At 44.5% G+C, this 14786-nt stretch overlaps 1 non-coding gene across 1 annotated transcript; it reads left to right on the plus strand.

Moving 5' to 3' along the window:
• Positions 1-793: 793 nt before the first annotated feature.
• LOC145401437 (5S ribosomal RNA) lies at positions 794-912 on the plus strand. The gene has a single exon (XR_013897588.1). It is a non-coding gene; the product is annotated as a 5S ribosomal RNA (ribosomal RNA).
• The last annotated feature ends 13874 nt before the right edge of the window (positions 913-14786 follow it).

The following is a 14786-nucleotide window of genomic DNA, read 5'->3' on the forward strand; positions in this document are numbered from 1 at the left end:
TTCTAGTGAAAGGGTTGATTAATTCTGTTTGTAACTTTTCCAGTTCACAACGTGCCTCTTGAACCAACGAATCGTCTGTTTGTCGTAGCGGTATATTTATTACAGTGTAGTAGATGATGGAGATTGTTTCACTGCAGGAGGTTTCAACAAAGATCAAATAAATTATCAGGTGGTAGCAAGATAAGTATGTGAAAGCCGTTCATCGATCACTGTTTTATTACAATGACTGATACCGATTGCATATATAACATATAGTTAGTCCTTATTTAAAATTGTTTAATTATTAAATTACTGTTGATTGAACACCTATTTACTTAAAGTCATTGATAAGTCTCTACAAAGTTGTTTTGAAGTTAGGCATGAGTGTTTTTCATGCATTTGCTACTGCAGTCATAAACCAGAAGCAGCATGCACATACAGCTGTTTCACTTATAGGTAGTGTATTGAGTGCATTTATCCTAAACTTTAAATGAGAATTTACTGTATGTTGTTTATATATATATATATATATATATATATATATATATATATATATATATATATATATATATATATATATATATATATATATATATATATATTTTATATCGACAAAGATTGCACAAAGAACATATTGTATGAGATAATGGTAACCTAAGTCAAGTGATATCTTTTCCATGGGCTTCCTTCCTTGAGACATTTTAATTTTCTACAAGGGGAGACTTTTTGAACAAAAGATGTTAGCTACGTACCTCACGAACTACTTCACCACTAGAAAGCTGCCCTGAACTGGATAAGATCATTTGGCTTTGGCAACAACGGCCATACCACGTTGAGTACACCGCTTCCCGTCTGATCAGCGAAGTTAAGCAGCGTTGGGTCTGGTTAGTACTTGGATGGGTAACCGCCTGGGAACACCATATGCTGTTGGCATAATGTTCTCCCTACGTGTCAAGTGGGGTTGGTGGAGGATTAGTGCCCCTCCCTGTAAAACAATTAACTCTAAGCCCTTGGCCACCCCGTTTGGGATACATGGCGTCTGGCAATGGATGAAACGTCCTATATATTAAATCACTGCCACCACGAAACGACATTATTGCCACCATTAACCAACTCACTACAAAGAACTTCATTAAAATGGAGAAAACTGCGTAGAGGCAACGGAAATATAAACTTCACTATGACAAGTAATTCGCTAGTAGATTTAATTTGTCAGCTCTGACCACGATTAAAAAAGGAAAACTTGTGCGGTTGTGGACTAAGTAGCTTACGGTCACTTCATTTCGAAAGGGTCTTCTCAAATGAATAATATAAATGGCTTAGACTTAGCAGAATAACATACAGAGCGTCGTATTTGATCAAGGGACTGTCCACTGCAGCCCCAGTACGTCATAGCATATGATTCTTGCAACCTATGGATGACTCTATTCCTCTTAGGAGAGAAGGTTTCGAACTGGGGAGGTTAGATACAAAGCCTTAACCTTTTCACTGATAAATGTTTCAGTTAACCTTTTCACTCTCCTAACTAATAATCAATCTTTTGTAGGTAGCTGTTGTTGTTGTTGTTGTTGTTGTCGTTGTTGTTGCTGCTGCTGTTGCCCGAGGCTCGTACAAATGTGAACCCGGTGGACTCTAGGCTGAAGTTATCTTTCTCCTTTACTCCACTATCCTCCTTTAGGGATATATAGATGAAGTTGAGGGACCTTTGTACAAACATGCGGAGGAACCATCATGTTTTGTCGATGGTACCACGTCAAGGCGCCTCGTCTTTAATAAGCATGAATAAATCAATGAAACACGTCCCCTGATTAACGGGGTTGATGAGAATATGAATGAATCAGAAAAAAAAAAAAAGGACAGGCATACCTATGTTTCAAAGTATAATCCTTGTGTTAGAGAGCGAGTATAACCACCGTGATTTTCCTAACCCCAGGGGCGGCCAAACATAGTGCTTGTCCTTGTCCCTTCCTCCCACCCACTTAGTGAGTTACTGTAATTTCTTGAAAGGAGTCCAGGCCTTATGGAAGAGTTGTTAGGAAAACGAAAATTTGTACAGGATTATATCTCTCACCGGACCAGGATTCAACAAGGATGGGACCCCCGAGAATCGGCTGACCCTGGGGTGGCGGTCCCTGAATGTCCTACGTAAAACAGCTAGGCATGGCCATTTTTTTTTTTTTTCTAATACCCAGGATCAGGAATTTTCCTACAGTGGTAGAGGGTCACATCCGTCAAGTTATAGACATGGAGCGACCTCTGAGGTCCACCACAGCGGGGGTGGGGGAGATGTTGTCTCCTGTGGTCCAGGCCTGCGTCGTTATGCAGCCAAAAATTTTAAACGAATGACTATGAACTTTGCATACTAACAGACGATCTCACCGGCGACGATTTGAGAAGGGTGGAACCACTGAGGGTCCTCTTTGTGGGGAGACTGGCGGTGAGTCACGAATAATAGGATTCGATGTTGGGAAAATTCAAAGGTCAAGTCACAGATAAAGGTCAAATGCCTAAGCCATGAGGCAAGGTCGTCTCAGTTTTGATCTGATTGGAACGAAACTTAGTGGAGGTGTTGAGCTGGGCTAATATGAAGGAGGTCAGTTTTAGAAGCAATCAGCCAAAGGTCAAGATTACAGGACAAAGTCAAAACTCATCCCATGTATATAATATATATATATATATATATAATAGTGTAATGCTGTATGGTAGTGAGACCGCTTGATTAGGTGGATGTGCAGTGCATCCCTACGTCCAAGGCCTGGAGGGGCTGGGTTTACGATGGAAAAGTTGAGAGGTAGGATGGGACTGGAGTGTATTGGTGTTGTGATGAGGAGAGGTAAATTGAGATGGTTTGGACATGTGGAGAGGATGGGGGATGATAATTGGGTGAGGAAGGTGAGAAGTGTTAATATTGGGGATGGGGTTATGAAGGGTACACCGAAAAAGACATGAGACTAGGTCATTAAGTGTGACCTCAGGGTTAAGGGACTGAACAGGGAGGCCGCAATGGATCGTGCAGCGTGGAGACCCGCCATTAGGTGACCAAGGCCGACACATGCAAGCATGATGGAGCCTTTAAAAACGAAACGAAACGAAACGATATATATTTATCTATCTATCTATATATATATATCTATATATATATCTATATATCTATATATATTTATCTATCTATCTATCTATCGATCTATCTATCTATCTATCTATCTATCTATCTATCTATATATATATATATATATATATATATATATATATATATATATATTAGAGTGCTCGCTCTGACTGAAGGGTGGGAGGATCGAATCCACCCAAGGGTCATTGGTTGACATCAGGAAGGGCATCCGGTCATAAAATGGTACACGCTCCAGTCCAAAAGTCCTCTACCCAGGGGCAACGCCTTGGCCCTTCGGGGATACCTGGCGTAAAACCAAATTATAATTATTTTTATATATTATTATATACTCATCATTCATTCATCATATATATATATATATATATATATATATATATATATATATATATATATATATATATATAATCATTCAATCATCATCCAATCCTACATTCCCTCATGAGAAGCGTAAGAGCCCGGGGCTAGGCATGTTGGTCCTGACATTTAAGATGAGAGTGACCATCCTCACTCATCCCTGAGTGGCATTATGTGAGTAATAAACCTCAACCATCCCCTGGATATAAACCTTCACCGGCTCAATCCGATAAGAGCGCCATAGGCCTAATGACCCACTAAACCACAATACATACATATATATATATATATATATATATATATATATATATATATATATACTGGGGTACCCGGCGTTGCCTGGATCAAAACGGCAAACACACATGTCCTCCTTGTTTTAGTTCAATTTTCTTTTTGCTCCAGAAAAACCATGTACTTCTTATGCTTTTGAAGAGGGATTATAAGACTTCCATGAACATTCTATTTCAGCCTTCGCAGACTAACACAGAGTATTTGAGCACAATTGTTTACTCTTACTTGTGACCCCAAGCAACCTCTGTCCAGTGACCTCAAATGACCTCGGAGGTCAACCTCACATAGCCTGTGTCCGAACCGGATGTCATGTGAGTCTCCATGCCCTAAAATGAGCTGCTGGGTCCAGTCGTTTAAGCATGTATTTTGGGTGACCTCATCTTTTTTTTTTTTTTTTTTTTTTTTTTGTTATGCAGGGAAGAAGGAACCAAAGGCAAAGAGCCCACAAAATGTTTCTTCCGAGAAAAAAATAACAAGACAAAAGACAGCCAAATTCAAGATACGTCATTTTGAGATGCCTGGTCACACTGCATTTGAAAGACTGGAGGTGTTAGGAAGCAGAAAATACGGACAGACGGATACAGTTCCAGAGATGACCTGTTGCATAAATGAAGGACTGGGAGTAACGGTTAACTCTTGCTTTAGAAAGCTGGACAAAACAAGGATGAAAGTTTGTTGGTAGACGGGTGGTATGCGCCAGTCATAAGGTAGAAGGATGCAAGCAGACAGTTCAGAGGAGCAGTGACCATTCAAGTAGCGATAGAAAAGAGATAATGATGCAACAGTGGGGCGAAGAGACAGGTTGAAGGAAGCCTGTAACAGGAAGAGAGTTAAAGAGACGAAAAGCCTTTGATTCTACCCTACTGAGAGATGCTGTATGTGGGGAGCCATCCCACACATGAGAGTTGTATGCTACACAGGAGCGAATAAAACTCGTGTATAAAGTCAGCAACTGTGCAGGGGTAAAGAAAGCACATCTAATCTCTTGGAAGCAGATTTTACAAGGGGTGTAATATGATCTTCCCAAGATAAGTCCCGAGAGAATGCAAGCCCAAGTATGTTTAAGGATGATGCACAATTGAGCTGGATATTAATAAAAATCAGTGGGTACTCCTTTGGAAGATTTTGTCGGGTTGTGGTGTAAGAACTGAGACTTTAATGCATTATAAACAACAATATTATTTTTAACAGAGTCAGAGATATGAGCCAAGTCAGACATTAGGTGTGCCATAGCCTCATCCCTTATATGTTGAAGTAACTGCTCAGGTGGACGCTACCGGAATCAAATGGAAAGGTGAAAGGTGGAATCATCAGCGTATGAGTGGATAGGGTTAGATGTACAGCTTAGAAGGTCATTGATGAATTAAAGGAAGAAAGTTGGTGATAGGACAGAGCCCTGAGGAACACCACTGTTCACAGCTCTTGGAGAAGAACGATGGCCGTCTACAACAGCAGCTATAGAACGAGCAGAAAGGAAGCTATAGATGAAGGCACAGAGAGAAGGATAGAATCCATAAGAGGGCAGATTGGAAATTAAAGATTTCTGCCAGCTTGATCGAAAGCCTTTGAGATGTCAAGTGCAATGGCAAAGCTTTCGCCAAAGTCCTGAAAGGAGGATGACCAGGAGTCTGAAAGGTAGGTGAGAAGATCGCCAGTGGAGCGTCTCTGACGGATTCCATACTGTCAATCAAAAAGAAGGAAGTGATAGGAAATATGCTTCAACATTATTCAGTTAAGAAGTGACTCAAAAACTTTTGAGATAAAGAATGTTAAAAGAACTGGACGATGGTTAGAGAGTTGGGAATGGTCACCCTTCTTTTGGACTGGCTGAATGAGAGCAAACATACAGCAAGAAGGAAAGATACAAGTTCAAAGACAAAGGCAAAAAATTTACCTAGGTTGGGTGTTTAGTGTTGACAGAGACTCTTGTATTGGAAAGCATGCTGGCCTACTCTCTGTGTTACTGAAACACTGAAAAAGTTCAGCAAAGGGGGATGGTCAGGAACTAGTCCCAAGGGCTGATGAAACGGGAGCTCCAGCTCTCCCTTCATAAGCTTTCAATCAACCTTGTGAGTACTGCCCTACTCGAGTGGTAGTAGTCTGTTCCTCTGAAATGGCCTCTGACCGGTTACCTCAAATGACCTCGGAGGTCAACTTGACATTGTCTATGTCCAAATTGGGGGTCATGTTAGTCTGCATGCCAGAAGTTCGGCTACATGGGTATCCAGCATTGTCCAAGCCAAAAAGGCGAACACTCTACAAGTGACTTCAAATGACCCAGATGCAATAGTGTGACTCTTCAGCCGACCCAGATGTAAATTTTGATCCTCCAGATGTAAATTTTGATCCTCCTAAAGTTTCCTTGGGCCACCCTAATTCAAATTATATATGGGTCTGGGGGTCTCTGGCCCTTGGTTTGGGCGTGATTGAAGGACAAACAATGCAGCTCATATATATATATATATATATATATATATATATATATATATATATACCAAGGCTGCTTCCCCCAAAGAAAGAGAGGTAGCCGAGACAGGACAACACACTCCCAATTTACTCATCCACTCAAACACATTTATTCACATCTTAGCCCCAAAGGGGAGAAGGGACAGATTCTCACTGCACCACACCGCACGGGGGTCAACTGCGCAGTACATTCAGTGACATCCGCAGCAGAGCCCGACAGCAGAGCTGGTTTACCCCTGCCACATCATAATAGACCCATCCCTTTACCCGCACCTGACCTGATCAGCTGATCAGACCAAATGCGGGAGAATATCCCCTTAGGGCTGTGTCATCATTTATTCATTCACAATTTCTCTCCATTAATTTCTGTCACGCACAACTACTCTTCCATGCTCAACAGACATGCCTCTTGCATCCAACGCTCTCCTCACACTGTCCCTCCATCCTATTCATGGTCTCCCTCTCAGCCTTACACCTCTCACAACAGATCTAGTTATCTTTTTCACCTCTTGCTCATTATCCTCTCTCTCCATATGCCCAAACCATTGCAACACCTTCTGCTCAACTCGATCAGCCATCTCCCGAACAACTCCAGTTCTACGCATTTCATCATTACTCACTCGATCCATCCGTGTCACTCCACACACACTCCTCAGACAGCTCATCTCCATTACATTCAAACTTTTCCTCTCTGCTACACCCATATTTCATGTTTCAGCCCCATATAATGCAGTCGGTATCAAACACCCTCATACATCCTTCTCTTTTCTTCCATTCTAAGCGAACGACATCTAAACACTTTTTCATTCCTCCCAGCACCTTTCCTACTTCCTTCATTCTAAACTTCACTTCTGCATCTATTCTTCCATCCACAGCAACATGCGACCTTAAATACTTAACTTGCCCCATCCCGTCCACTTTTCCACCACTGACTCCCCCCCCCCCCGTGGGCAGCCACCTTGTTGTGGTGGGGGGGCTTGCGTGCCCCTGTGATCCCACAAGCCTGCCCGTGGATGTAACGACATCTGGCAGGGTCTCCCATGCGGGTAGGGTTGTGGGTCAGGGGTCTGACTAAGCGCTGCCCGAAACGTAGGTTACCCGTATGGGTCATCGGTACCGCCCTCCACAGGGATCGCCTCGGTGCTGTCCTTAGTTTTTTGGTTGGGTGTCTGGGCTGGGGGGTGTTGGGGAAGGGGGTCTTTGCACTGGTGGGAGCAAACTTTCGTAGCATGGGGTGTCCTTTTTGGGACACCCTCTGGGGACGAAGTACCCCACTCCCATCAGACCGCGTTCGGTCCCCTCACTCCCTGGTAGGCAGTTTCCCTTGGCTCCTGCTGCCAGTTCATATTTACTAAAGTATGTATGGATACATTAAACAATTTCTTAACCACTTGTGTGGTCAGTGACCAGCCACACGAGTCGGCATCAAGTGGTCACTCTCTGGCCAACGACCCTGTACCCTCCGGGTTGTCTGCCAAAACTGCGAGTTCAGATGTTCCCTGTATCGAGTTTTTACCTGGTGTCTTTGTGGAACACTACACAAAATATATAGTCCTCAAAATGGATGATGGTACTTCCTTCCGGAACCTGAACTGTTTTAAGATTCACAGTAGCCTAGTTACATCATGTGGATTTACCCCCAAGGTCTCTTTGCAGGGTGATGGTTCTCTATTGCTAGAAGCCAAGAATGAAGAGGAGAGTTCACGCATCCAGTCCCTAACTATGGTCGCTGATTATCCTGTATCTGCCTCTCGTCACTTGGTCCTAAATCAGTCCCAAGGGGTTGTATATTCTTGTGACTTGGTCTCATATTCTGATTATTTCCTCTTAGAGGGGCTGGCTCCTCAGGGAGATGTAGCAGTACAAAGAATAATGAAGAAAGTTGATAGGATTTTAACCCCCATGCCCACTCTTATCTTGACATTTGATCGTCTTACTTTACCAGAGGTCATTACCGCTGCATGGTGGAAGCTTAAGGTTAAATCTTATGTTCCCCAACCATAGAAGATGCTATTATTGTCAAAGGTTTGGTCATGTTCGCCATTCTTGCAGGCGGGAAGCGTCTGGCCTTCCTGAGGTTTGTGGAAATTGTGGTGGAACATCTCATGGTATAGATGATTGTTCTCAACCCTCTAAATGTTTGAACTGTGGAGGAGCAATATACAGCCTCCTCAAGGGATTGCGAAGTATACAAGTATGAATATGAGATTATTTCCGTCTGAACGATTGAGAAAATTTCCTTTTCTGAGGCAAAGGCCAGGGTAAGGGAGCGGTTCATTCGCCCTGGGGTTACCTTTGCTGCTGTTTTGTCTCGCCATAAAGTTACCCAGCAGGTGCCCCTGCCATCACATAATGCCCCATCAAATTCTCGGGGTTCTACTTCCCGGCCCTCTCGCCCGGGGGGTTCCACTGAGGGAGTGCAGCCTGGAAGCAGCTGTGCTTCCTCCAGGGAGGTGCCTCCTGTCTCTGGGGGTGTCCCCTCTGCGGTGGTTCTTCCAGCGTCTGGGAGTGCCTCCCCCATCCCAGTTCCTCCAGTTCCTCCTATGACAAACACCCGTGTCGATGCTACACCTTGCTTTGACACATCCAAAACTCTCAATGTCCTTCCTGTGCATCCTTGTCCTGACATATAAAAAAAAAACAGCGTCTCTCATACTTCTGTATCGGCTGCTACTCTGGTACCGACTGCTGCTCCTGTACCATTTGCCCGCTCTGCTACTGTTGCTCACTCTTCTTTACAGTGTGGCACTATAGTTTCTAATGCTTTAAGTTCTGGTGCAGAGATGGAGCTTGCATCTGCCAACCTTAAACAAGTGAGGAGTGAGGAGTTTTTGGGTGACTCCCCTCCTTCTAAGGTTCAAACTTCTGTACCGCATGAGGATTCTGAGGGGGCTCCTCGCTCGACAACCCAGCCAGTGGTGGCGTCTAAGTCTGTGGGTGTTCATGATGGCCCTTCTAGGATTCCCGTCCCTGCCTCTTCCTCAGGTGTGGTGGGGCCTGGATCTTTAGATACTCATAGAGCTCAGTTGCTTGTTCCCTCTGATCCATCACCCCGCGGCCAACCTTTGGTTGATTTGGTGGGGGGGGGGGTTCAGTTGGCCCCGAGGTGCCAGCTGAACCCTCACATGGGTGTGCGGACGGGGCACTTGGGTCTTCCAAGAAGGTCTCTGTGCTTCGGACTCATTCTGGCGATGGGCAGGACATGTCTCGGGGTAAGGGTACTTCCACCCATGGAAACTCTAAATCTTCATTGCCTTCTCAGTTGGTGAGGCAGAGCTCCACGCCTAGGAAGAAGGGCTTTCTCTCCCTTCCCAACGAGGTTGCTACTTAGCTTTCTAAGTTCATAGTATTTAATACTAATCACTATGGCTCAATCGGTACCAATCTGTCTTCAGTGGAACTGTAGAGGTGCCATGGCAAATTGGGAGGAATTGCAGTTATTACTCTCTGCCCTGAACCCACTATGTGTGTGTCTTCAGGAGACAATGGTGGGAGACTGACAGTTCCCTTCCATTAGGGGGTATAAGGCCTTCCATGCATCTCCTCCTTGTGGTCACAGTGATGGATGTGCAGTTTTGTGCCGTTCTGATGTCCCCTTTATTTCCTTTGAGATTCAGTCACCCTTTCAAGTTCTAGCAGTACAGATGCATGTTGGGAGGTGCTATACCATCTGTTGTCTGTACCTTCCACCTTCCGTTCCTGTTATATGTGCTGATCTAGAAACCCTTATCAGCCAACTTCCACCCCCTTTCCTACTCCTTGGTGACCTTAATGGCCGCCATCCTTTGTGGGGTGACTCACTTTCAAATCCCCGGGGTGATCTTCTTGCCTCTTTGGTTGGGGATTTAGATTTGGTTGTCCTAAATGATGGAAGGCCGACCCATTTTCATGTTCAGACTGGCACGTATTCTGTCATTGACCTTACCATCTCCTCCTCTAACTGTGCCCTTGATTTTTCTTGGGAGGTTTTGGATGATCTACATGGCAATGACCATTATCCTGTATTGGTCCAGCCTACTCACTCTGTTCCTCTAGCCCGTCTGCCACGCTGGTGTCTGGACAGGGCTGATTGGTCACTGTTTGAGGAACTATGTGTATTTGCCAACAGGGTTACTGATTTTTCAACTATCGATGATGCCGAATGTTATTTTACTAAGACCATTTTCTCAGCAGGGGTTCATTCTATCCCACGGACTTCAGGTGTTTTTTCCCGGAGACCTGTGCCATGGTGGAATGATGACTGGTCCATAGCAAAGGGAACTTACAAAGCAGCTGCTCGTCGGTATTTTGCCAATCGTAATGTTGTTTTTCTAAAAATACAGTTTCGCAAAGCACGTGCTCACTATAGATGGGTCATGAAGAATGCTCGCCGTAACTCGTGGGGGTCGTATGTTTCTACAATTACATCTTCAACTTCAATGTCTGTGGTGTGGAAAAAGGTGCGCAAGAATTCTGGTAGGTTCTCGCCTCCCTCCCCTCCGGTGTTGCGCCTTCACGGAGAACTTGTGTCTGCACCAGATGCAGTAGCCTCTGCTTTTGCAGATCAGTTTTACGCTGTCTCCACAAAGGATCCTTCTCAGCCATTTGCTACCTTTCGTAGGAATCAGGAGAGGCTGGGTCTTGACTTTCGCTCTCGTGGCGTAGAGCCGTATAATTTAGATTTCAGCCTCTGTGAGCTGCGTGCTGCCCTTTCAGAGTGTCGTGACACTGCTCCTGGGCCTGATGATATTCCATACGCTATGCTGTGTCATCTTCTGACTGATTCGCTTCAGTTTTTATTAGACCTTTTTAACAGGGTTTGGAGTGAGGGCTCTATTCCGAGGAGTTGGAAGTTGGGTATTGTCCTCCCCTTTCCCAAGCCTGGTAAAGACCATTCCCAAGTCTCCAACTATCGCCCTATCACTTTGACATCATGTGTATGCAAGCTGTTCGAAAAGATGGTCAATGTCAGGCTTATGTGGTTTCTGGAGAAGGGTTGCTTTCTCTCTCTGTCGCAGAGTGGTTTCCGTAAATTACGGTGCACTTCAGACAATCTTATCAGGCTCGAGGCGTCAATCTGTGAAGCTTTTGCCTCCAAGCAACATCTTGTGGCTGTGTTTTTTGACCTTGAGAAGGCTTATGACACTGCCTGGCGCCATGGCATCCTCCAACAACTTCATGCCTTTGGTTTACGTGGTCGCCTGCCTGTGTTGCTTGGAGACTTCTTGACTGATCGTGTATTTCGGGTCCGTGTGGGTTCTACCCTCTCTGTGCCACTGTGCCAGGAGGAGGGTGTCCCACAGGGGATGTCTTAAGTGTTTCCCTGTTTGCAGTGGCCATTAATGGTATCATTGACACTGTGCCTGCTGGGGTATCCTCATCCCTTTATGTGGATGACTTAGCTATTTGGTTTTCTGGCTCCTGCATGTCTGCTATTGAGCGGCGTATGCAACTTGCCTTGGACAAGATTTCTGCCTGGGCCACTTCCAAGGGTTTTCGGTTTTCCCCTTCAAAGACTGTGGCTATGCACTTCTGTAGGATGAGAGGGGTACACCCGGACCCTGATCTCCAGCTTTGTGGCAGGAGACTCCGTTGCATGACAGAGACGAAATTCTTGGGCCTGACTTTAGATTGTCGTTTGACATGGGTCTCACACTTGGCAAATCTTAAAACATCATGTATGAAGGCTCTCAATCTATTGAGGGTTCTGTCCCATACCTCTTGGGGTGCTGATTGAAGGACACTCTTGCATTTGTTTCAGGTATTTGTAACCTCTAAGCTGTCATATGGCTGTGAGGTATATTCCTCTGCCACAGAATCAAGACTAAAAACTCTAGATGCTCTCTATCATGCTGGTCTTCGCCTTGCAACTGGGGCTTTTCGGTTCTCTCCAATTCCCAGCTTATTGGTGGAAGCTGGTGTGCCTCCCTTAGATCTACTGTATCAGTGTGTTGCAGTATGGTGCTGGCTCCGGATTTGTCGCCTTCCAGACTCACTTGTCTGTGATGGTGTGACGAAACAGTCTTGTCATTTGTGTTATAGCAGACACCCTCACATGCCTCGTCCATTTGGCTATAGGGTTCAGGATATAATGGAGGGGTTTGGTTTGTCGGCAGTACTTGTCAGTCCTGTTCGGATCCCGAGGGTTGCGCCTTGGATATTGCCCAAGGTAACTTTCTGCAGGCCTAGTGTGGGTTCAAAGGATTTGGTCTCTCCTCGGTGTCTTTTAAGGTTATTTTTAGAACATTCTTCTAGTCATGGTGGTTCTGTGCCTGTGTATACGGATGCCTCTATATCCGCATCAGGTGTTGGTTTTGGAGTGGTATTTCCCAATTTTAGCCGTGGAGGTATTCTTCCTTTAGTTGCCTCAGTTTTTACTCAGAGTTGTCAGCCATCATTTTAGCCTTGAAGTTGGTGTTTGTTCACCCTGACAATTATTTTACTATTTTTAGCGACTCTCAAGGGGCGCTTTTGGCCCTGGACTCTTTTAACTCTTCCCATCCCTTAGTTTTAGCTATTTTGGAGTGGCTGTTCCTCATTCGTCATCGGGGGAAGAGAGTGGATTTTTGCTGGGTTCCCGCACATGTCGGTGTGGTGGGCAATGAGACTGCGGATGCATTGGCCAAGGCTGTGGCTACTCAACAGCCCCCAACAGAATATCCGCTTTCTGCATCTGATCTAACACCTTACTTGCGGGACAGAATGCATGTGTGTTGGCAGAGACGCTGGGATAGTGTTGCTCATAATAAGCTGAAAGAGGTCTTCCAGAGGGTGGTTGTGCCAAGGGTTCTCCCTTCCATGCCTTGGCAATTGGAGGTAGCTCTTGCTAGGCTTCGCATTGGGCACTCTCGGCTTACACATGGGTTCTTGATGAGTGGCGAGACTCAACTGTACTGTAATGATTGCTTTGTTCCCCTTACTGTCCATCACTTGCTGGTCGAGTGTCCAAGTTTGGGGGACCTGCGTCGAAGATTCCTCCATAGGCATACAGGGGTAGATGGTCCCTACTGTCTCTCCTCGATGCTTGGTGGAGCCCATAGAGATTTTACTGATGTTTTTGGTTTTCTTCAGGAGGCGAGCCTTTGTGGGATTAGGGTGTCGGGCTATAGATAGATAGATAGATAGTTTTCTCTTTTAACTATTCTTTTATTATTTTCAGTGTTTTATTTCAAGAAAAAGTTATTAACTTTATATCGATTATGCACTATTTCTTCGCCATGTGTTTTAGCTTGTTGTCCAGTGGCATATGACCTTAGCAGTTGCACCGCCAGTATCTACTACAACAGTCAATCAATCAATCAATCAACCACCGACTCCCCCAAATCCCGACCATTTTTGGAAAAACATTTTTTTGGCTCAAACCTCCACTTTTGGTGAAAAACATCGAGAAATAATAGAGAAATCGCTCACCTGAAGTTTAAAATACTCGATACAGGTTGCATACCTCCTCACCTTACAGTGTTTTCTATCAGGCTGGCTCCAAAGAAAACGAGTTCTATGGGACGATAACCATTCCACACCACTCATAAACGGCATTTATTTATTTATTTGGTATGAATTTATATGTAGTACAAGAGTATACTGGTTTTCACACAGTAATATAGGCAATATAAGCATTGTTTCACTCATGAAACACATCAACATACTTGACCTTTTTTGGCGACATTACCTGATCATCTTTTCTGACTGTTTCTTCCTCTGATGCTATGTAAAGTTTGTCCTCCACATTGTCATCAATTGGGGAATCACTCTGGGCCTGAATTTCGTACCATGGCACGACATGTCTTTACTGGCAAGGTCACTTGTAACAGGTGAATTGCTGAGACAATGCTGTGCAGGTTGGGGTTGGAGTTCATGCTGAGTAACGCATTGTCCCTGCCTGGCATCTTGTAGAGGAAGGTGTCCCGTGCATACGTACCAAAAATCACTCGCGAAAATTTAAAATTGTGCAAATTAGGGACCTTGCAATTGAGATGCGTTAAAGTATGTCAACGGGATTGGCAGTGACAAAATGTGTGGACGTTAATTCATGTCGATGGGATGCTGCGGATTTAAAAAAACTCTACCTCCTCAATCAACTATCCATTCAAAACTATATTCATCCTTCTACCATATACCAACCTCATACGCTTCATCACTTTACTCTTATTCTCATTTACTTTCAATTTCCTCCTTTCACACACCCTTCCAAACTCCTCTACCAACTGTCTCAATCTCTCCTCTGAATCAGCCACCAGTGCAGTATCATCTGCAAGCATCAGCTGCATCAGATTCCACTCTCTACCATCAACATTCACAAGACTCAGACCTCCACCTAGAACTCTTGCATTCACCTCCCTTACAACACCATCCATATACATATTAAACAACTAAGGCGACATCACACATCCCTGATGCAGCCCCACTCTCATGGAAAACCAATCACTCACAGTATTTCCCACTTGTACACATACTCCACTATTTACATAGAAACTTTTCACCCCTTCTAGTAACCTACCATCAAGTTCATACAATCTTAAAACGGTCCACAAAGCCTCTCTATCAATTCTACCATACACATTCTCTAAATCCATGAACGCCCAAAACA

Source organism: Coenobita brevimanus, chromosome 55, assembly GCF_032717465.1.
Source record: "Coenobita brevimanus isolate Jiangsu-jjx chromosome 55, ASM3271746v2, whole genome shotgun sequence".
Taxonomy (NCBI): domain Eukaryota; kingdom Metazoa; phylum Arthropoda; class Malacostraca; order Decapoda; family Coenobitidae; genus Coenobita; species Coenobita brevimanus.